Source organism: Pan paniscus, chromosome 1, assembly GCF_029289425.2.
Source record: "Pan paniscus chromosome 1, NHGRI_mPanPan1-v2.0_pri, whole genome shotgun sequence".
Classification (NCBI taxonomy): domain Eukaryota; kingdom Metazoa; phylum Chordata; class Mammalia; order Primates; family Hominidae; genus Pan; species Pan paniscus.
The window spans coordinates 131,486,185-131,509,135 of NC_073249.2; the positions used below are offsets into that span (position 1 = coordinate 131,486,185).

General features: G+C 37.7%; 1 long non-coding RNA gene across 2 annotated transcripts; it reads right to left on the bottom strand.

Moving 5' to 3' along the window:
* Positions 1 to 15,585: 15,585 nt before the first annotated feature.
* On the bottom strand, positions 15,586 to 20,560 carry LOC130541708 (uncharacterized). Of its 2 annotated transcripts, none has more exons than XR_008955803.2 (2): positions 20,412 to 20,560; positions 15,586 to 16,902 (listed from the first exon to the last, which is right to left on the bottom strand). It is a non-coding gene; the product is annotated as an uncharacterized LOC130541708 (long non-coding RNA). The 2 variants fall into 2 exon arrangements; XR_008955802.2 differs by lacking the exon at positions 20,412 to 20,560 and adding an exon at positions 18,432 to 18,797.
* Between the last annotated feature and the right edge of the window lie 2,391 nt (positions 20,561 to 22,951).

The following is a 22,951-nucleotide window of genomic DNA, read 5'->3' on the forward strand; positions in this document are numbered from 1 at the left end:
CATTTCTTATTAGGGTTTAAAATGAGTGTTTTGGGCAACCGAAACATTTGTACCTCCTCACTAGTTTCCATGGTTCTTGTGACTATGTCACTCAGTCAAAAGCACTGCAAGAAGTATGTGACCACCCTTTTTGCACCATATGGTATACTGCAGTTCTGGGGAAGGGGAGTTAATTGGCTATATCTGAGCAGTCACAAGATTTATAGGTTTGATTATCTAAAATAGATGCTTTTACCCTGATATATATGGAGTTTTTGCTGTTGTATTAATAATAATAAAAGCATGCCAAATGAATGAAAAAGCATCATTATAAAAGGGATTTGTGTGTGCAATGAAACAGCATGGGTGCCTCATGGCTTCTACAATGAAGATGTAACTATTTTCATATACAAGTTATTAGCTCAAGTTGTTCTTTATTACACCGTAACTTTGCTCCTATAGCAACATAGTTGTAGCAGAAAAATAATTATGCCTGGGTGTTACATGCCAGATGTTTTTAAAGCAAAGGTGGCAGTTTAATTCTAAGCTAGTTTAAACGGTAGATATAAGAAGTACCAGAAAAAATACAAATAAAGGCGTTACAGAAAAGTAAGGTGAACTTAATTAGAAGTGTATATTCCTAGATACCATTTTTCTAAACCAGCACTACCCAATAAAAATATATGCTAGCATGTACGTAATTTTTAATTTTCTGATAGCCACATTTTTTTAAAGTAAAAAGAAATGAGCTTAATTTTACCAATACATTTTAACCCAATGTATCCAAAATATTATTTCAACACAAAACTACTATAAAAATGTATGATGAGTTATTTTACATACTTTTCTCTTGGATTTTTAAAATCTGCTGTATAATTTACACTTACAGCACATCTCAATTCAGAGAGCTAAATTTCAAGTCTTGATAGCCAAATATGGCTGGTTCGTGGCTCCCATAATGAACAGCCCTGTTCTAGACTTTTCTCTTGTCTGCACTTAGTACTATAGCTAATCTCTCCCATCTAGTTTATAATAATACTCAGAGAAGATGACCCTAGGAAGGTGCTCTGGAATCATTAATCACTCTGAAACATCTGCATGTGTACTTTTCACAGAGGGCAGCTGAGTCCTTTCATTCAATCAAGATGATCACAGTTCTAAGTTCAACCCAGAAAATATTTTTTAAAAAAGCTTCTTTAAAAATCCTGAAGTCCAAAAATTGTGGCTCGATTATGCTGTCTCCCTGTGGAAATGAAAAATATCCAGAGATAGGAGGTGGCAAGCCTGTAACTGGTGCAATCCACATTCTTGCCTAGCTGTGGGAGTTGAGGGGATGGAGGTTGCATGCACTTATAGTGAAATTAAAGGAAATAGTATACAGACAGCATCAGGGCCTGCAATGTTTTCCTAGCAAGGACTTACCAAAGAAGAAAAGACTCTGTCTCTGCCCTCAAGCTCTAGGTCTACCTGGGATCCAGGGTAACAGGACAGAAGCCATGACATGAGAAGAACACAGGCAGAACCCAGGAAGTGGAGGAAATGGGATAAATCAACAGGATGGTTCTGAGTGTGGATTTGTGTGGTGTAGTCAGCCACCCCTCCCAATCCTAATCTTCACTTATCCTACTGTCCCTCCTTGAAACATTTGTATATGGATGAAATTTAAATGTTTGTTTGTTTGTGTGTTTTTAAGTGAATATCAGCCTTAAAAAAGCAAATCACAAAAGAGCAACTTGCAGTGTAAGATGAAAAGAAAGGGAAGCCACAAGACAGAAAGAACAGTCCTTTTTGGGGGCCAGGGAGGAGACATGGTACTAAGTTTGCCAATTGTACGTGTATTTTCTTTTTCTTTTTACTTTACCTGACAGTCATCTCTTAGTCTCTGTCTCTTCAACTGTCACCTATGAGGGCCACACACAAAAGACAGTATTGGGGGAAAGGCCCCAGATTGCCTGCCTGGAAGACTTCTCTGATGGTGATGCAATGCCGAACAAAGGGAGGGTTTGCTGGAGTAAATGGTGCAAATTCAGCTGAGTTAATAAGATAAGACAGTGAAGGAGGTGAGTCAGGTAGGGTTGGAAAGAAGTATTGGGACCAGGCTCTTGCTGGGTTCTATTATAATTGCATTTCTCCCAGCTACCTGTCTTCTAGGTTAGCTCACAGCCGGGTACTATTGGGTTCTCCCTGGTGGGACAGAACTGATGAGAATTCAATCAATTCCAGTTAGAACATGGCCAGTGGGGTACCATCAGTAATCTCCCAGAAAATAAACTTCATGAGGACAGAGCCTCTGTTTTGTTACGTAGAGCCTAGACTAGTACCTTAAGAAATATTTAAAAGATACTTATTAGTAAATTTAACAAATATTTGTTGAATGAAGGAAAAGAAGGGAGACCAGCAGTTGCCAGTTTGGAGAATCAAGATTGGCCAGCATTGTGATATCCCCAGAGACAAGACAAGAGGGCCAATGAAAACCTACCAAGGCCAATTATGAGAAAACATGGGAGAGAGGTCCTGGGGTGCTGCAGAAAGAAAATAGAGAATAAAAGAAATTTGGGGGTAATCATTCCTCAGGTTTGAAGTATAAGTGAAGTCAACTCATTTGTGGATCAATTTTTTTTCTACCTTCATCTATATTGATTTATCACTTCTGTTAAGAGTCTACCCTGAAACCTAATCACTTTACTTTCAGTAGGCTAATCCTAGATTCACCCTAGAGGTCATTTTTAGTTACTCCTAATCATACTGTCTTCTAACAAGCCAAATAATTTCTCTCCATCTTTGATGTTTATGCCGTTCAAATATTTGTAGAGCATTATCCCATCTCCCATTAGTTGTTGCTGAGCTAGGCTTTAAGGATTAAGCACATTTAGATCCTTTAAACCTAGTAAATGCCTCAGATCAATCCTTCCATTACTCTAACCATTTCTGAGGCTGTTCTTGAGAGCATCTTTAGAGTCTTTGTACATCTCTACACTACTGAGACATCTGTAGCTCAACTTGATATCCCCAAAAGAGCCTAACCAACATCATATTTTTCTTAAATCACCAAAAACAAATTTTTCTTAAATCACCTGCATCAAAAAATCCCAAAAGTGGATTATTTAAAATTAGATTCTTGGGTCATACAATTAAACCTAGTGAATCACTGAGAGACAGGTTCAGAAATTCAAAATGGTAAATTAACAAGATACCCCAGATTATTCATAGGCACCTAAAACTTGAGGACCAGCTGCAGGAAGTCATTACTGAGAAATCCTCAATATAAACTTTGAATACATTTTCTATATAGGCACGTAGGCCTGAAACTTTCAAAACATTATACACTATTATTTATGACTGTCCCACAAGTGAAGTCAGCATTGAGAAAGCAGCAAGGATCTCAGACATGCAAGAGGAGACAAATGTACCAGGTGCATTACTGGTTCTTTTCTCCATTGTACTGCAATGTCCAGATATTATTTACTTCAAGTTCATAGAATTGGGTTAACCATACCCTTGATTTATGGTACACTTTCATCATTAGTCCATACATGGCTCTTATTTATTTGCTTGCTTGCTTGCTTATTTAAAATATAATAAACACCAGTGATCTCACTACCTAACACAGAAATTAAAATATTCACAATAACTTACACTCTCCTGTGGGATTTTTTTTTTCTGTTGTTCCTGTCTCAGCTCTTCTTACTACACAATCTACAAGTGCAAAATCTGGGGCTGGCAGAGAACCTGCTGGGATATTTTATGGGATATTTTACAAGGTTCTTCCTTGCTACTGAAAAGAAACATTTTGAAAAACACAGCAGTATGTAGACACGGGATGAAATGAGGAGAAATAATAAATAACACTGACTAAGCAGCTGTTTGTTCAACAAATGTCCATTAAAGTCCCTACTATGTGCCAGGTGCAATGGCAGGCCTTGGGGCTACAAAGATAGATGGCTCCTGTCCTCAAAGAACTCACAATCAGTTAGAGAGACAAACAAATTAATTCAGTCAAGTGCTACAGGGGTAACGAGAGAAATCTGTATGAGGGAGAAGTGAGACCCAAGGGATAGAGAGTCAGTTCTACTGGTGAAAAAAAGAAATATCAGGAAAAGATTTTACAGAGAAGACAATCATGAAGCTGAGTCTTGACAGATGACTTTGAGAGAACTTTACAACAAAAATTTTAGTCTCAGAAATGAGACTGGAAAAAGACTGGTGTCAATACCTTTAAATTCAAATTTTACTCAATGTTCACTTGGTTTCCAGAACTTCACTATCATCTGTGTAAGCCTACTGACACCAGGACACATGTGAGTCAGCCTCAGCAGTGCACAGTCGGCCAAATACTGTTCAGCAACCTGAGTAATATCAAAATTGCTCAGCTATTTTGGATTGTGTTTGAAGAGAATACATAGCCCACAGTTAATGTTTTTTAAAACTTTCATTTTTTTTCTCCCGTTTATTTTCTTCAAATGTTGGAACTTGTCTGGTACCATTCTCCTCAAAACTTTCTTAAAAACAAAATAAACAAACAAAAACCTCATCTACATCAGGACTGAGCATTCCAGTTATTCTATACTTTCCACCTATCTTTCTTATTCTGTATCAAAACCCCCCAAAATCGGGCCTGACAATAGCAGAACACTCCTCAGGGGCCAAGAAAGGCAAAGAAACTATGCAAGGAAAACTAACACCATGCTTTTTAAGATTAAGGGATGCAAAAATCTAAGAACATTCTTTGGTTATTTTTGTCTTCAAATAATTATTACATCCAAATATCTACTCTTCTAAACAGTAGATTTATCAAAAAATATGTATAACTGTGACTTCTAATCAACCTGCTTCCTGAGAAGTTGAAGACTTAAAAAAAAAAGAGAAAATTGTGGGAAGGCAGATAAGAACCAGATTGTGGAAGGCTTTGAATCCAAGCAAAGAAACTTGTCTTCGTCCCTTTGAGCTGCTATAACAAAATATCTTAGACTGTATCATTTCCAAAAAACAAATTTATTGCTTACAGTTTTGGAGGATGGGAAGTACAAGATCAGGATACCAACAGATTCAGTGTCTGGTGAAGGCTGTCTCCCCACCTCATAGATGGCGCCTTCTCACTGTGTCCTCACATGGCAAGAAGGGCAAACAAGCTCCCTCAGGCCTCTTTTATAAGAGCACTAATCCTATGATGAGGGTGGAGCCCTCATAACCTAATCATCTCCCAAAGACCCCATCTCTTAATTCTACCACAATGGGGATTAAGTTTCAACACATGAATTTTGGAAGGGACACAAACATTCAGTCCATAGTATTCTGATCCTGATGCCCCCAAATTGATGTCCTTCTCACATGCAAAATACACTCATTCCACCCCAGTATCCCCAAAAGTCTTAACTTATTTCAGCATCAACTCAAAAGTCAAAAGCTCAGAGTCTCATCTAAATATCATCTAAATCAGACATAGGTAAAACTCAAGGTACAGTTCATCCTAAGGCAAATCACTCTCCAGGTGAACCTGTGAAATCAAACAACTATGTGTCTCCAAAATATCATAGGCATAGGATTGATATTCTCGTTACAAAGGAAAAAAAAAATAGGAAAGAAAAAAGAGGTAACAAGTCCCAAGTAAATCCAAAATCCAACAAGGAAAACAACATTAAATCTTAAGGCTGAAGAATAATCTTCTTTGATTCTATGTCCTGCCTTCTGGGAGGGGGTGGTTGGGCCCCCAAAGCTCCAGGCAGCCCCATCTCCATGGCTTTGCTGAGCACAGCCCACACTGCAGCTTTTGTGGGTTGATGTCACCTGCCTATAGCTCTCCCAGGCTGGAGTTGCACTCTGGTGTCTTTACCATTCTCATTCTGGTGTCTTAGGGATGACCCTGCTTCTATGGCTCCACTAGACAATACGCTAGTGAGGGCTTTCTGTGGTTGCCCCGCTCCTACAGCAGTTGTCCGCCTGAACCAGGAGGCTCTATGGGGCACCCTATAAAATCTAGGTGGAGGCAGCCATTATACAACAGCTCATGCACTCTGAGCACCAGTGGATATGGCACCATGTAGATGCCACTAAAGTTTACTGTCTATGCCCTCTGGAGGAGCAGCCATAACTGCACCAGGCCTGCTGGAGCTAAACCTGGTGGGGGGCCAAGAGTACTGCACTGGAATGCATGCAGCCGAGCCTTGAAGTGGTGCTGGGCAGTAAGACCCAATGTCTCATAGACCCCTTCCTTGAAGTCATTCTGCCCTCAACCAACTGGCACTCCGACCTGTGATGGGAGTGGCAGCCCCAATTATCTCCAAAATGCCTTCAGGGTCACACTTCCATTGTCTTGATGAACAGCACAGGGCCAATCTATACTGATCTTCTTATCCACACTCTTGGTGTTCTTGGTCCCTATTATGGTTTGAATGTGTGACCTCTCCAAATTTAAATTGAAAAGTAATCCCCATTATAGTAATATGGAAATTGGCTCAACTTCCCCAAAGAACTGATGGTTACAGTTTTTGAAAAAACATAGAGTTGACTGTCCCAGTCTTAAAGCTGGAAACTTACATTTGTCTTATCTGAGTTCCTTTCTCAAGAAACCTCAGGCCTCCCAGATAGTATCAAGGAACTGAAACTCACCAGAAGACTGCATCTAGACAATGAGACACAAGGCCCCTCATTCATCATGATTGTGTCCTTATCCCTCAATAATTCCTATTTTCCTGCACATAACTAGTCTCCTTCCCCACTATATAAACCCCCAATTTTAGTCAGTTGAGAGGGAGATGGGTTTGAGGTTTGGCTCCCATCCCTCCAGCTGACATCACTCATAATATAATAAAGCCTTCTTCTCTGGCAATACTTATTGTCTCAGTGATTGGCTTTTGGTGCAGTGAGCAACCAGACCTAGACCAAATGCCCAGCATTTTGGTAATAGTATTAAAGAAGTGAGACCTTTGGGGAAATGGATTAGTGCCTTATAAAAAGGACAGAGGAAAACAGCTTCAGTCCTTTTTTAGCTCTTCTGGTCTTCTGCCATGTAAGAACACCTAGATGGTGAGGAACAAGCTTTCACCAGATGCTGAACCTGTTAGTGCCTCAATCCTGGGCACCCTAGTCTTCAGAGCTATGAGAAAATAATTTTTTTTTCTTTTTAAGTTACCAAGACTCAGGTATTTTCTTATAGCCATACAAAAAGATGAAGACAGTCATAAACATGCATTCCTATTTGTTACAATATAGTCAGGATGAGAATTTTCCAAGTATTTAAGTTCTGCTTCCTTTCTGATTATAAATTCTATCTTTAATTCATTTCTCTCTCCTAATTTTTACTGTAAATAGAAAAGAAATGTTATGCCATACCTTCAACACTTTGCTAAAATATTTCTTTTACTAAATATCTATTTCATCACTCAGAAAGTCTACCTTCCAAAATGCATTAGGATTCACACAACTCAGCCAAGTTATTTGCCACTTTAAAACAAGGATGGCCTTTCCTCCAGTTACCAACAGCATGTTCCTTATTTACATCTGGACCTCAACAGAATGGTCTTTACCATCCGAATTTCTATCAACCTTTGGATTACAGCTACTTAGATAATCTCTAAGAAGATTGAGGCTGCTCTAAAGCTCTCTTCTTCCAAGCTGTTATCAGAACCATCCTTAATGCACTATTTACAGTATTTTAGGTTTTTTTAGCATGAACTTCCAAACTCTTCTGGTCTCTATTCATTACCCAATTCCAAAGTTGCTTCCACATTTTTAGGTATGATACAGCAACACCCCATTTCTTGGTACCAATTTCTGTCTTAGTCCATGGTTACTATTACAAAATATTTGAGAGTATGTAATTTATAAACCACATAAATATGTTGCTTATGGTTCTAGAGGCTGGGAAGTCAAAGATCAAAGTGCCAGCATATTCACTGTCTGGTGAGGGTTCTCTCTTAGCTTCAAAACTGGTGCCTTCTTGTGGCATCCTCACATGGTAGAAGAAGAAAACAAGTTCCTAAGCCTCTTTTATAAGGGCATTCATCCCGTTCATGAGGGCTCCCAAAGGCCCCACTTCTTAATACTACCACATTGGGGATTCAGTTTCAACATATTAATTTTGGGGAGACACAAAATTGACACATGTAGACCATAGCAGAGCTTAAATTTTATACTTTTATCAATGAATTAATCAAAGTGTTTTTACAGAGAAACATCTTGGGAAGACGATGCATCAAAAAAATTAGAGGAGAGGGTTTGTATTAGTCTGTTTTCACACTGATGAAAAAGACATATCTGAGACTGGGCAATTTACAAAAGAAAGAGGTTTAATTGTACTTACAGTTCCATGTGGCTGGGAACCCTCATAATCAAGGTGGAAGGCAAGGAAGAGCAAGTCACCTCTTACATGGATGACAGCAGGCAAAAACAGAGATTGGGGAGGGAACCTGCCCCCCCACCCTTATGATACTGTCAAATCTTGAGAGACTTATTCACTATCACGAGAACAGCACGAGAAAGACCTGCCCCATTATTCAATTATCTCCCACCAGATCCCCTCCACAATATATGGGAATTCCAGATGTGATTTGGGTGGGGACACAGCAAAACCATATCAGTTATTAAGCTACTAACAGTTTATTATTTGTCTTCCTTAGTGTTAGGTATAAATCCAAATATTTCAGGGTGAGATTATTGCTTCTTTTCTCAAAGCACTTGAGTTTGTCAATCACTGCAAGGAAGGATGGACTCCATATCTTGTTTTGTTTAACTTCCAAAGCTATCTTCTACTCGACACCCATTTTACCTCCTTCCTACACTAGGAATATGCTTTTTTCCACACAAGTCAACAAATGAGGCTCCCTTTCTTTGAAGACTATCTCAAAACCTATTCTTTCTACATTCAGAGTAAATAATGGGCATGTACAGACTCTGAATCTTTCTTTTGTTCTTCATGTTTCCATTCATTTCATGATGTCAACTCTTCCTTTTTACATCTCCTCCACTGTTTCTTAAATGTAAATTTGCCTGACATGTTGATGCCATGTTTTAAAAATACTACTTGGCTGGTTGAGAGTAAAAAGAAAAAAAGAAAAGAAAAGAAAAGAAAAAAACCTTTTCTCTTTTGGGAATATTCATTCCAAACTCGATACCATATTGTAGCTGCTATGACCCAAATGTATCCCCTCTACAATTCTTATATTGGAAACTGAATCCTCAATGCAACAGTGTTGGACAGTGGAACCTTTGGGGAGTTATATAGGTCATGATGGCTTAATGCTGCCATAAAAGGGGTTTGTGAAAATGAGTTCTCTCTCTTCTGCTCCTCTGCCTTGTAAGGACACTGAAAGAAAGCCCCAACAGATGCCAGAGCCTTGATCTTGGACTTCCCAGCATCCAGAAATGTCAGAGAACAAATTTATGTTTTTTATAAATTATCTAGTCTCAGGTATTATGTTACAGCAGCACAATATGAACTAAGATAGTAGCTTAGCCCCAAATATATGAGATTGGCTTTTATCAAAATATAAAGATAGAATTATTAAAAATTTTTAAGTTTGAAGCAAAAGTGGAACTGATAATTTGGGATGAATTAGAATTCAGTCATCCATACAATAATAAGCTCTCCCTTCTGAGTGAGCTGGAGATGCTTACTTTACTTCTTCATGTGCTCTAGATGTACACCTCACTACAAGCTTCTTTTAAATCTATTGTGACAGTCTCTGTCTTTTAATTGGTAAGTTTAATTCATTTGCATTAAATGATTACTGATAAGGAAGGAGTACTTCTGCCATTTTGCTATTTGTTTTCTATATGTTTCATATATTTTTTGTTTCTCAATTCTTCCAATACTATCTTCTTTTGTGTTTGATTCACTTTTTTCTAGGGTACTATTTTTATTTTCTCCTCATTTCTTTTTTTGTATATTTTCAAAGTTCTTTTCTTAGTAGTTACCATGGAAATTATAACTAACATACTATATCTATAACAATCTAGTTTGAATTGAAACCAATTAAGCTTTAATAGAATACAAAAACTCTGTTTCTATACCTTTCTGTCTCCACCAAGTTATTGTCACAAAATTTATACTTATATATTTCATGTCCATTAACATAGAATTTATAATTACTGTTTTATGTATTTGTCTTCTAAATTATATAGAAAAACCAAAAATAAGTTACAAACAAAAACACGGTAATCCTGGTGTTTATGTTTACCTTTATGGTTACCTTTGCCAGAGTTATGTATTTCTTCATATGGCTTCTAATTTTTGTCTAGTTTTATTTTATTTTAGCCTGAAGGACTCCTGTTAGCATTTCTTGTAGGCAAAGTCCATTAGTAAGAAATTTCTTCAGATTTTGTTTATCTGGGAATATGTTAAGTTCACTTTCATTTTTGAAGAATAGTTTTGCCAGAAATAGAATTCTTGGTTGACTTTTTTTCCTACTAGCACTTTAAATATGTCATCCCACTGCCTTCTCTCCTCCAAGCTTTCTGCTGCAAAATCAGCTGTTAATCTTATTAAGGACCCTTGTATGTGATACATTACTTTCCTTTTGCTGCTTTCAATATTCTGTCTTTGTCTTCATTTCTGATTGTTTACTTTCATGTGCTAAGTTAGATTTAGGTTTGTCTCTAACAAGGTGATCCTATAAAAGGCTAGAAGTAAGTGGACTGATGTTTTTAGTTTGTTCATCTTTCATTCTGTAGCAAGCAGCAATTCCCTTGACATATACCTGTGTTTCTTCCTTTCTACACTTTTATCAGAATGGGCCTAAATACTTGATCTTTACCAATTTTCCCCTAGACCTATAGGACAGCATTTGTAAAGTATGCCAAAATTAATGTTGACAAAAAAAAAAGTAGTATGATTCCTTTTTATTTCAGTATTCCAGTGGTTCCTTTTGAGGATTAATGAGTTAAATCTTGCAAACCTCTCTAAAGTATTAGGATATTAGATATTACTGAGAAGATGCAAGAGCCGTATGTTAAAAATTAATTGCGGGAAACCACTTGCAGATTGTAATAACGAAACATCCCAAGTTCCAAGGGCACTGGGGACTTCAAGTAAACAAGCCCTCATTAATTTGGCTAATTAGTCACTTGCTGTATTTGCTGGTTTGTAAGCAGCACCCTTTTAAGCAGAAAATTGAGCTGTAAAGTGCTAAGAGCCATATGTGTGGTAAAGATGGTACCAGTATACTATACTTTGGATTTCAAAGCATATCTCATATATTCAAAAATATATTTAGGATATTTGGACGTTTCAGACTCATTCACATAACCTAAATGGACAGAGAGAAGCTTCAGGAAAACAGGCCCTGCTCTATTGGTGGCAAGAAAGAGCAAAGGTTAGGAAAAAACTGAAAGAAGTAACTGTTAAATTTTTTTCTCCAAGGAAGGCCAACAGGCTTTTTCAGACAGGACCTCACACACACAGGCAACACCTTGTGATTGATTATTGTGGAATCAAGAGAAAGAGAAGAGACATCCCTGTGACTGGCAAATATACAGCTCCATATATGTCAACACCTGGGAACCTTGTCCCATAATGATAGTGGAAGAAATTACATATCTCATGCACACTATGGTAAAGCCTACTGAACTATTTTGCCACCAAGCACAGCCTCAGTCTAGTGAACTGAATGCTTATGTCCACCAGCTACGAGGTCTTCCTTCCTTAAACTGGGCTAAAAACTACAGACAGTCCTCAATTTACAATAGTTCAGTTTACTATATTTCTATTTTATGACAACTTTCCTGGAGTATTAAATTCATTTTCAACCTATGATATTTTTGACCTATGATCGGTTTATCAGTACATAACCCCATTATAAATTGAGCATTATCTGTACTGGGAAAGTCTTACTTTCCGTTTCTTTCCATATCAACTTACAGTAGCATCATCGATTCCATGGCTTCCTGATTGGCAGCTGGAGACTATGGTTCACATAGCATCACATTTATAAGCCAGCTCCCAGGGTGGGTCAGACCTACAGGTGGCTAATAGCATCCATCATGTGTTCAATTTTATTAATTTCAATCACTGAAAATTTTTCTTGAACTGGTTCTCAAGGTAATCCATTAATTAAAATTCAATTTAAACATCACTGAACACATGTTATATACAAAACCACTAAATTATAGATTAAAGAGTACAACGATGAATAAGATATTTTCTATTTTAAAGGGCTTAAAATTTGCCTCTGCTATGACCAGTTCATCTGCAAGACAAAGAGCATGTTACAGGTAGTCAAATACAATGGCTGACTTCTTGTCATCTAGGAAGCTGAAAGTTTCTTAATTCTAGAGTTACTTTGAAATTCATGAGTCCAAATGCATTAATTCAAATGATTTCTCATACAACTCTCACACCTTCCACCACCGTGTTTGTCCCAGAACAGCTCTCTATCTGCTTTCCAAACACAGTTCATGTGGACCAGAGCTGCAGAGAAACTGTAGGCATAAACAGGGCTTATTTAGTTGATACAAAGAGCAAATGTAAATATCCCTTTCAGCAGGCAAAGAGCTAGAATATATTTTTGAGTGTTGCTAATGAGTGGAAGAAGCAAGCTGCTTTTATCATGCAGTGGTGCAAATTAGATATTTATGGGTTTCCTGTGGTGTTCAAGGTGTTGCTCCTTTCCAGTATTTTAGGAAGGAAAGCTTTGTGTTCTAAGAATAGCCTCATTGATGATTCTCCCTTGGGCACAAAAGTATTCTAATCTGGAAGTAGTAAATTTTATCTGAAGAGCCTGAATCTCTTAGTAGTATAAAGTGTACCTTAGGCTTTGGGAGCTTTTTTAGTGTTTTTTTAAAATAGCTTTATTAAGATATATTTCGCACACCATACAGTTCACCCATTTCAAGTGTACAATTTAATGACTTTTAATATGTTTGCAGATTTATGCAACCATCTCCACAGCAAATTTTAGAACATTTTCATCACCTCAAAAAGAAATCCTGTACCCTTTAACTACTACCCCTGTCTTCCCATCCCCCACCACCAAGCAACTACTAATTTACTTTCTGACTGTATAGAATTCTCTGTTCTGGAAACTTCATGTGAATGGAATGATATATGTGGCCCTTTGTGACTGGCTTCTTTCACTTACCATCATGTTTTCAAGGTCCATCCATGTTGTAGCATGTATTAGTATTTTATTCCTTTTATGGCCAATTCCATTGTATGGATATGCCACATTTTGTTTGTTCATTTATCAGTCGATGGTCATTTGAGTTATTCCCATCTTTGGCTATTATGAATAATGCCATTTGTGTACAAGTTTTTGTTGAGGCATATGCTTTCATTTCTCTTGGGTATATATATGTAGAAATAGAATTGCTGGACCATTTGACATTTAAAGCAGCTGCACCATTTAACATTCCCATTTACATTCCCAGAAGGGTATGAGGATTGTTTTCCATATATCCTTGCCAACAACTTGTTATTGACTTTTTAAATTCTAGCCATCTAGTGGGTATGAGAGAGTATTTCATGATTTGATTTGCATTTTTCTGATAACTAAAGATGAAGAGGATCTTTCCATTTGTTAATTGGCCATTTATATCTCTTCTTTAAAGAAACATTTATTTGAGTCTTTTGCTCATTTTTTAAATTGGTTTATTTATCCATTGAATTGTAAGAGTTCTTTATATTTCTGGATACAAGCCTCTTATCAGATACATGATTTGCCAATATTTTCTGCCATTTGGTGGGTTATTTTTTTACTTTCTTGATGGTGTCCTTTGGAGCACAAATATTTTTAAATTTAATTAAGTTTTGGAGAATCTTTGTAGCCTGGTACTTTTGACAGCCTAGCAACATGGGTCAGCTTTTGACATTACCTAGCTCCCTCACCCTCCTCTGTGAAAAGAGCATCTTGGAATCTTTCCACTCACCTCCACACCACTTCCTTTGCCCCTTCAGCCTCAAGCCATAATATTCATCTTTCCATTTTTCAGGCATGCAAAGCTTTTTGCTACATTTAAAACTTGACATTTGAGTCTCAGTTCCAATGTCACTTCCTCAAAGAAACCTTCCTGGGCACCCAAGCAAATTATCCCATTTCATCATTATCACATCTCTTTAATTTTCTTTGTAACACATATCTTTATTTATTTATTTATAGAAATACTAAAACATTCCATCAAAATATAAGCTGCATTAGAGAAAGAATCATATCTACTTTCTTCACTGCTATGTCCTAAGTACCTAAAGTAGTGACTGCCACATAGTAGGTTCTCAATGAATATTTCCTGAGTGATCAAATGAATCCTCTAGCCCAGACATTGTGCTAGGGACTAGAGGAAAAAGAGTAAATAATACTGATTCCCCAAACAGGGCTGGAATCACTTTAGAAATATACTTTGTGATTAGTGTTGTGGGAGAGGTATATGGTTATTAGCAGAAAATTCATTTGGCAGGATGAGTTAACTATTTATCTTATTAAAATAAAAATATCTTTAAAGCAGTTGAGACAGATGAACAAACTTGCTCTGCAAATACTCAGAACTCCTTTAGTTGAGTTTATTATGCCCCCACACACATTACTACTAGTAGAGAGAAATGAAGAAATCTGGCTGTACTCTCTTCCTTCACCCCTCACTCTCTGATAATAGTAACAATCATCATAATAAAATAACAACAATAATGCTTTTTTTTTTTTTTTTTTAGTTTACTGCTCTGGGGAAGAAGCAGGAAAAAGCTCACCCCTCTCTGATCTGGTTGAAAACACCATGGTACTTGCCAGGCAGCTGGGTTCCAGTCCCAGCATTCCTAGAGTTAGCTGTGTAAACTTAAGTCTTGTGTACTTTTTTAAAGTACTTTTTTTAAGGTTCCCTCTTCAGTGACTTTTAGTTATTAAGATGTTTCTTATCTAATTTATAAAATTTGTATGAGGATCAAATAGGGTAGATGTAAAAATGCTTCCAGCTTCTCCAGGACAGAGAATGTGCCATAATCAGCTCAGCATTCTCAGAAACACCCACATTTGATCAGGTGTTAAGATAGTTTCTAAAAGAACCCATGCTCATATACATCATTTTCTTGCTTCAGTGATTTTCTCAGCCTAGGATATTCTTTCCTTTTTCCATCCCCACCCCACTGACTCTCTTCCATGCCTTAATGTTTGTGTAAACATCCTTTCTTTCTGATGAATGCTGGTTTTGATACTCTGCACTCTAACATCCTCAATGCTAACAGCGATGTAGGAACCAAGAGCATCAAGATTAATTGAGATGACTCAAGATACACCCTGTAATAAAAACCACACACAACAATCTATCAAACAATGAGAAAGCAATAAACAAAATGTCAGTAGGAAGTCCTTATCTACTAATAATTACCTTGGTTGTAAAAGGATAAAGTTCTCTGATCAAAATACATAAAGTGGCTGGAATGGATTTTAAAAAAAAAAGAGCCAACCCAACTATCTGCTGCCTACAGGAGACTCACTTTACCTATAAGGACACACAGACTGAAAATGAAGGAACAGAAAAAGATATTCTATGCAAGTAGAAACTAAAAGAGAGCAGGAGGAAGTATACTTGTATTAATATCAGGCAAAATAGACATTAAGTAAAAAACTGTAAGGACAGACAAAAGGAGACACAAAGAAGGCCATTCTCATAGAAAAAGGAGTAAAATGGTGGTTACAAGAGGCTTTATTATGGGGTGTTTGTGGGGTGGGGTTAGAAAGATGTTGGTCAAAGGTACATAATCACACTTAGATAGGAGAAATTAGTTCCAGAGATCTACCATTCAGCATGGTGACTATAGTTAATATACTGTATTCTTTAAAAATGCTAAGAGAGTGAATATTGTGTTCTCACCTCAAAAATAATAACTATGTGATGTAACACATTTGTTAGTTAGCTAGATTTAACCATTCCACAATGCATATATACAGTCATGCACCATATAACTATGTTTTAATCAATGATGGACCTCATATACTATAGTGGTCTCATAAGATTGTAATACCATATTTTTACTGCATCTTTTCTATATTTAGATATGTTTTGATATGCAAATACTCACCAGTACGTGACTATTGTCTATAGTATTTAGTACAGTAGCATGTTATACAGGTTTATAGCCTAGGAGCAATAGGCTACATTATGTAGCCTAGGTATGTAGTAGTTTATACCACCTAGGTTTGTGTAAATACACTCTGTCATGTTTATACAATGACAAAATTGATGGATTTCTCAGAACATATCCTTATGACACAGGACTGTACTTCAAAATATTGTGTTATACATGATAAACACATATAATTTTATAAGTCAATTCTTTAAAAATAAATATTTTTAAGAGAAAGAAGTACATACACATACTCTATAACAAACCAGGAAGAACACACAATGTGTTTCCAAGTTTCCAAATCCTAAAGAGCTGATGATAATTCTTAATCAGTGTGGCCACTATGAGCTGGTCTGGCACATTCTTCTTGTAGTCTCTGTGATGCTTCTATCTGCCCATGCTGCTCACCTCCTCTGCCATCTGCCTTAATATGCTCCCTCTTTGATTCAGAGTTTGTTTCAGAAGCTGTTAGTCTTTGCTTATGCGCGTTTGCAAACCACATACAGTTGTGCAGGTTGTGCACATAAAGAAGCACTGGGCAAGGGAAGGGAAAGATGGGATTGAAACCCAGCCTTCCCTCTGTCAGCCATGCCAGGAGGAAAAAAAAAAAAAAGTCTTTTTAAAACCTGTCCACCCAGAGGCAGTAACATTTTGCAATTCACAGTGTATAAGCTTACAGTGGCTCTCTTCTCAAAATACCCATTGAAGAATTCAGTCTTTATTTAATTTCTACAGAAGACTGTATCCCTCCAAGACCCTGGATAAAGGGACTGGCTCCACGATGCTGGCTTTACTTCTCTCTACTCTCATGTTTCTGGTATAGGGACCATGGTCTCCATGTAATGTGCGCTCTCTCCCCTTAGTCAGTGTTCAGCATCCTGAAAAGGAAGCAGTTTTGAAACCTTTTGGTGAAAAGCTCACTTCTTCATAGGAATCTGAATTGAGAAGTAGGTTTTCTCCAGATAACACTTCTTCTGTTACACAAGTCACTCCTCTCATTGGTAGCAACTGGGGTTTATATAGTTAAATTATGTAATGCTCAACATTATATAGGCTACATATGCATCAAAGCTAAAATCCAGCATCTAACGAGGAAGGCTGTGATGAATTTTGCCCCTATTTGTTTTTCTCTATTTCCTTTTCTTTGAAATGCATCTCACAATGTTGGGGCGAGTAGTAAAATAACTATATAATGTCTGACTGAATACCAAAGCGGAATAAAACCATTTGCAATGTTTTTTCAATATTTCTCTAAGATCTTAATGAAATTTTAAGTTTAAAGGAGTTCAAAACAATTTAAGTAATACAATATTACACAAGGAGGTTTTCATTGAAGCCAAAAACTTCATCATTATTAAAATTAAGTATGTTGTTATTAAAAGAAGTTTTCATAGGAGCCCCAAATTTTATTATTATTAAAGTTAAGTATGTTGGTATTAAAATAAGTGGGCTTCTTTTAAATGAACTGAAATGTAAAAAAATTACTTCAAATTTAAGTCCAAGACAGCATGAAAGAAGAAGAAAATAAATGCTGAAAGGATTAATATAAGAAATGACAGAACTGTTTTATATCTATCATTCTTTGTGTTTTCCCCCTTCTTCTTGAAAGCAAAGATACTATAACAAATAAAAGTTTAATAAGTAAAAAATACATGTTAAATGAAAAACCATGATTAACTTATTAAGGACCATTAAGTATATAATTACAAGGATTCTATTACATTAAGATACCAATTTCTTTAAAGCCAGAAATAATACCTACTGAAACTTTAATTATTTAAATGAGAAGAGAAAGAGGCATGTTATCTTCTCTGACAAAGATTAAAATCAATTTAATTGCTTCTCTGCTGCCTTGACATGATTCTTGCTGTGAGTCAAGCAACCAAAAAGGGAAATTAATACCGCAGCTGTTAATCAAGTGATATCCGTGCACTCCATTTGATTACATCAGGGAGAAAACCATTGCTACTTGGCTGACTTGTGTGTCTATACCCCTTTTTTGCTGTAGTTGGGTTAGCTATGAGAAATGCTGAGGCTGGACTTAATTTTTAGAGCCTGTGATAGTGCTAGGTGAGGCACAGCCTCAGGAAATTGCAGGTTGCTGTGTTTGAGCCCGGGCAAAGGCAGTTCTATCAAGACAGAGGTTTGTTCCAAATTAAATTCACCCTTTGGTGCCTGATTCTACTGTCCATGGTGTGAAGTACAAAGAAACACAAGGGCACTGGCGGAGCTAGAGAATGAGAAAGAATATGAGAGTGTAGCTAAGATTGATGCTTTTTTGCCCATAGAACATAACAATATATTTTTCAAGGTAGACAGCAGCAGTTTCTAGAGGTCAAATACCAACTCCCTCTCTCAAATTAGGACATGCATTTGAAAGCCAGGTACAATAACAAGTGATGCTTACCTCGAGGCCCCCCCAACTCATATCCTCTGATTTTAAAACCGGGCTTTTGTTAAACACTAGTGCTGAATGAACATCCAGCAGCATACTTGGCAAACTAATGTATCTGATTGTAAAAAAAAAAAAAAAAAAAATGGTATTGTGAAATATTTATGAGTCTGGAAATACAAACCAGTACCCCGCCTCATCATCTCTTATCAGCCCTTGTTAACTTTACAGATGATGAGAGACACTGGAATAACTGGGGTTGCCAAAACTAATAGATCTCAGGCACTTTGCACCCACAGAGTTCAGTTTCATCAAGGGCCCTTTTTTCAGGAACTTTTAACTCTCCCCCTTCCTGTTTGCCTTCTCTTATGAGAGATAGAGATAGATAAGAACAATTCTCAATCTCAAACATATATACTCAGGAAGAGAAAACTCTTCTGAGAACCTTATCCTTTTCCTACATAGGAAAAAAACTCAAAGTGGGGATTGAGAAATTTGGTTCCTAGGGAAATGTTTTGCATTTGAGCTTTTTAAATATCCCTCCCAGTACTGTGGAAGGATCATAAGGAAAAATGCCCATCCAGACCAGTTGCAGGAAATGCTTCTATATAACAGGAAACACAGAAAGGCAGAAAAAAAAAAAATTCTGTCCTCCAAAGATAACCCAATGTTTTTTTACATTTCAAAAATATAATCACTGGCTCAGGTCAGCCCAAGGGACAGGTTAAGATGCCCATCAGCTTTTATTTTATCCGAGCCCAGTTCACCTATCCCCAGGACCTGTAGATGACTTTGCCTGGCTCTTTTTCATCAAATACAACTCATACTACTATATTGGATCACCTTGCTGTTAGCCTGGCACTGTCCCTCCCCATTTCAATTTGACCAAATTGAAACAGATGCCCAGAGGCCGTGAAGATCAAGACTAGTATAACAAAATTTGGAGCCAGTTTCCAAGCTTAAATCAATATTTAACGGTAAGCCTGCTTTTATTTATTTATTTTTTGGCAGGCTTTTACTGGCAAATATCACTTTAAACTGAAAGCCAGAAGCCTTAATTATAAAGGATGCCATTCAGGCTACATTTTGAAAAACAATAACTCATTTGACAAGACAACCTGGTAGTTTACTGGATTGCACTCCCCAGAAGAAGGCAAGGAGGAGGGTGGTGTTGTTTTCTATATCCTTCAAAGATATATTTAATTACCTCATCTTCAAGCATGCAGAGACAATTCAAATAGGGTAGAGGGAGAGGGAAATGGGGGAGTGAAATCAATTCACTGTCTCAGTCAAATCAAGCAAAAGCCCCATGACTACCTGCAACATGAGAGGCAGACATTTACAGAGGTGGGGAGGGATCACCCAAAGAGCTTATACAGATGGACCCTGGCTAGAATGAGGACCAGTGAGGATGCTATTCCTGAGTGACCTTTATTTCACCTCACTGCTCTCCAACATGTGTGCTAAATCTCCTCTAGATGAGTCAAACAACAGGACAATTGGGAAAGAAGTGACATGACATCAAAATATAAGCCCCCCTGGGCTTGCCAAACTCAGCAAGACCTACCTAGAGATCTCACTTCTTCAGTATAATTTTTGGAATGAGTTTCAGGGGCCAAAAGTCTCTTTTTGCCTTACCTACTTTGAACAGTCATAGCAAAACAAAAACAGGTGATCCATGTAAGCAGTTGCTAAACATAAAAAAACAAATGCACACACAAGGTTTACGAAATGAATCCACATCCAACTTAGCAAGCATCACGTCAGAGCTAATAATTGGTCATTAATCTCAAAGAATCTATTTCAAAATGTGCAGTCAGAAATTAGCAAGCAGGAGCATATGTTCCACAACTACAGACTCTACGAGTGTATCTTGTAACGCTGCCATTTACCTTCAAGAGAAATTTGCGATTTTCTAAAGAAGAAAGTTGTCAATCACTTACGTACATAGAATTTAGGGTGGGGGATTGGGAGAGAGACCACAATATAGCTCACCAAGAAACAGAAGGGACTCAGAACAATCATGTAAAGGAGAAAAGAAACCAGTTCCAGTCCTCACATGGGCACCGAGACTGTTTCTGCCCTGCCTGCCAGAACACATAATCAGGAGGGGTAGTCTTTCTAAACATTGCCTCTTTCTGTTGTTACATTGTTTCACAAATTCAGACAAGCCTCTAGGTATCATTCTCTTTTTTCTGTGAAGTAAAAATTCCTAAAGACTTCTTCTCCTTAAACCTTTACCATCCCCCTACCCCCCGCCCAGGCCTTCTAAGAGACAACACTTGCCTTCTGCTTTTCCTCCAGCTTCTGGGCAAAATAAAGTGCCTTCCATGGGATGTCTTCCAGACCGTCCTGTAGGATCTCACACCCACCTCTGTGAGCAAACCGAGGGGGGCACCCCATCTACATTGACACGAACACGATTGTAGGGCTTTAATTTTATTTCGTCGACTTCCCTTTGCAGCTTGCCTGTCTCTCCCATGTCTGCCACCCGCAGCAGGAGATTAAAAGAACAGAGGAGGTAGGAGCTCTTGTGAGAACCACGGGAATTTTGGCAGAACCTTTATGGGAACCATATGGCAGCAACTCTGAAGTACATGAAACATTTCTAAGGGAGAAGAACTCTATTATTCCCAAAGAATGTTTCTCATCTGTCCCAAGTGCACTGAGCACCCCTGCCAAAGGATGGGAATAATATTTTCTGGAAAGACTGTATGGATGCAGATTATATCTGACCTCAATGTATCTAATAGTAGCAGATCAGCATTATACCCCACAATCTATTAATAAAGGGAAAAGACAATATGTGTGTTTCTGATATTCCCTAGCTATTCATAAGCTTCCTATAACACATTTTACTCATCTTTTGCAATGAAGGGACTGGATAAGATAAGTGCCCTTCAGTTTTTTATCTTTGCAGCAGTCTCCTTTGGTCAATGGAGACCTCATTCAGAACTCCAGCACACAGAAACGATCATGATGGATCAGATATGGTTGAAGCAAGGGCAGAAGGTCTGGCTGCTCTTTTTTGGCCTCTCCTTCACTTTTTTCTTCTTTTCCTTTCTTTTCTTTTTCTTTTGTTTTTTTTTTTTTCAGGTTTCTTTCCCAGACTATTACTCTTTGTTAACTTTAAACAGGTAGAACAAGGAGAGACATCTGTCCCCTCCAGTTCTACCAGAGCCAGATATGCCTTGCTCTTCTGTTCAGAAACACAAGACAGTGAGTTCACACTGCCTTCAATGGGTCCATGACTTTCCAACCAGCCCTGCAGTGTAAAGAGACTCTTCACATAGCCATCCAGTGAGCAGCAGTCAGCTAATGACCAAAAGCAGTACTCCTGGAAAAGAACCCAGAGCACTGCCTCAGGACTGGGCAGTGGAGGAGTCCCAGGTAATGGATGAGATGCAGACAAGCAGAAGGGACGTGAAAGTGGCTGAAGAAGGTTCTTCCAGGCAGGAAAGAGTCCTGGAGATAATTTTTTTCTACCTCAAGCCCTAGAGCTCTATAAACAAATCTAACTTCCTCGCATAGAGGGGTCACAAAGAGAAGTCCCAAAAAAATCATGTGTGGTAGTATTTAGAAACAGAAATAGCAAGAAAAATAGCTGTACAGTGGTTAAATTATGGGTGGTTGAGGCAGAAAATATGCCTGCCTTGAATTCTAACCTTTTAATCAACCACATAGAAAACAGATGTTAAGATTTGGAAAAAAACAAACAAACCAGCTTGGACTGGAGAAGTGAATAATTCTGTTCAGAAACACTAAGTCAGGATGAAGGAAGATCTCTGGAATACAACTGGATATCACCAATCCCAAACCATTTTTGATTTAGGATTTCAAGAATCTCCTAGTGAAAAGAGATTGGAGCCCTCACACCACACTCATGCCTTTAGATGGTGTGAATTTTTAAAAATATACTTAAGCTTCAGTTCACTTTGGATGTGTATGGTTTCTTTCCTCGGTGGTCTTGACTTCCTCTCCCATGAACTTTTAAGGAGCTTATAAAGTCCTAAGCAAAAGAACAATTCAGGCACTTTCATGGAAGTGCACCTGGACCAAGAGGACTCAGCTCTTGGTCAGCTGGAGGCATGATAGTGTTCCCTAATGTGAAAGAACATAAAAGCACCCTTGAAATGTGGTCACTAACATGGATGGATCTGGAGGCCATGATCCTAAGCAAACCAATGCAGGAACAGAAAACCAAATACCACATGTTCTCACTTACAAGTGGGAGCTAAACACTGAGTACATATGGACACAAAGTAGGGAACAACAGACACTAGGGTCTATTTGAGGGTGGAGGGTAGGAGGAGGGAGAGGATTGAAAAACTACCTGTTGGGTACTACACTCATTACATGAGTGATTAAATAATCTGTAAACCAAAACCCTGTGGCACTTAACTTACCTATATAGCAAACCTGCACATATACTGCTGAACTTAACATAAAAGTTTTTAAAATGTGATCACTAAAGACGTATATGTGTTTATTAACATTTTCTGAGAACATATTCTAGAACAAGAGGCAAATACTAG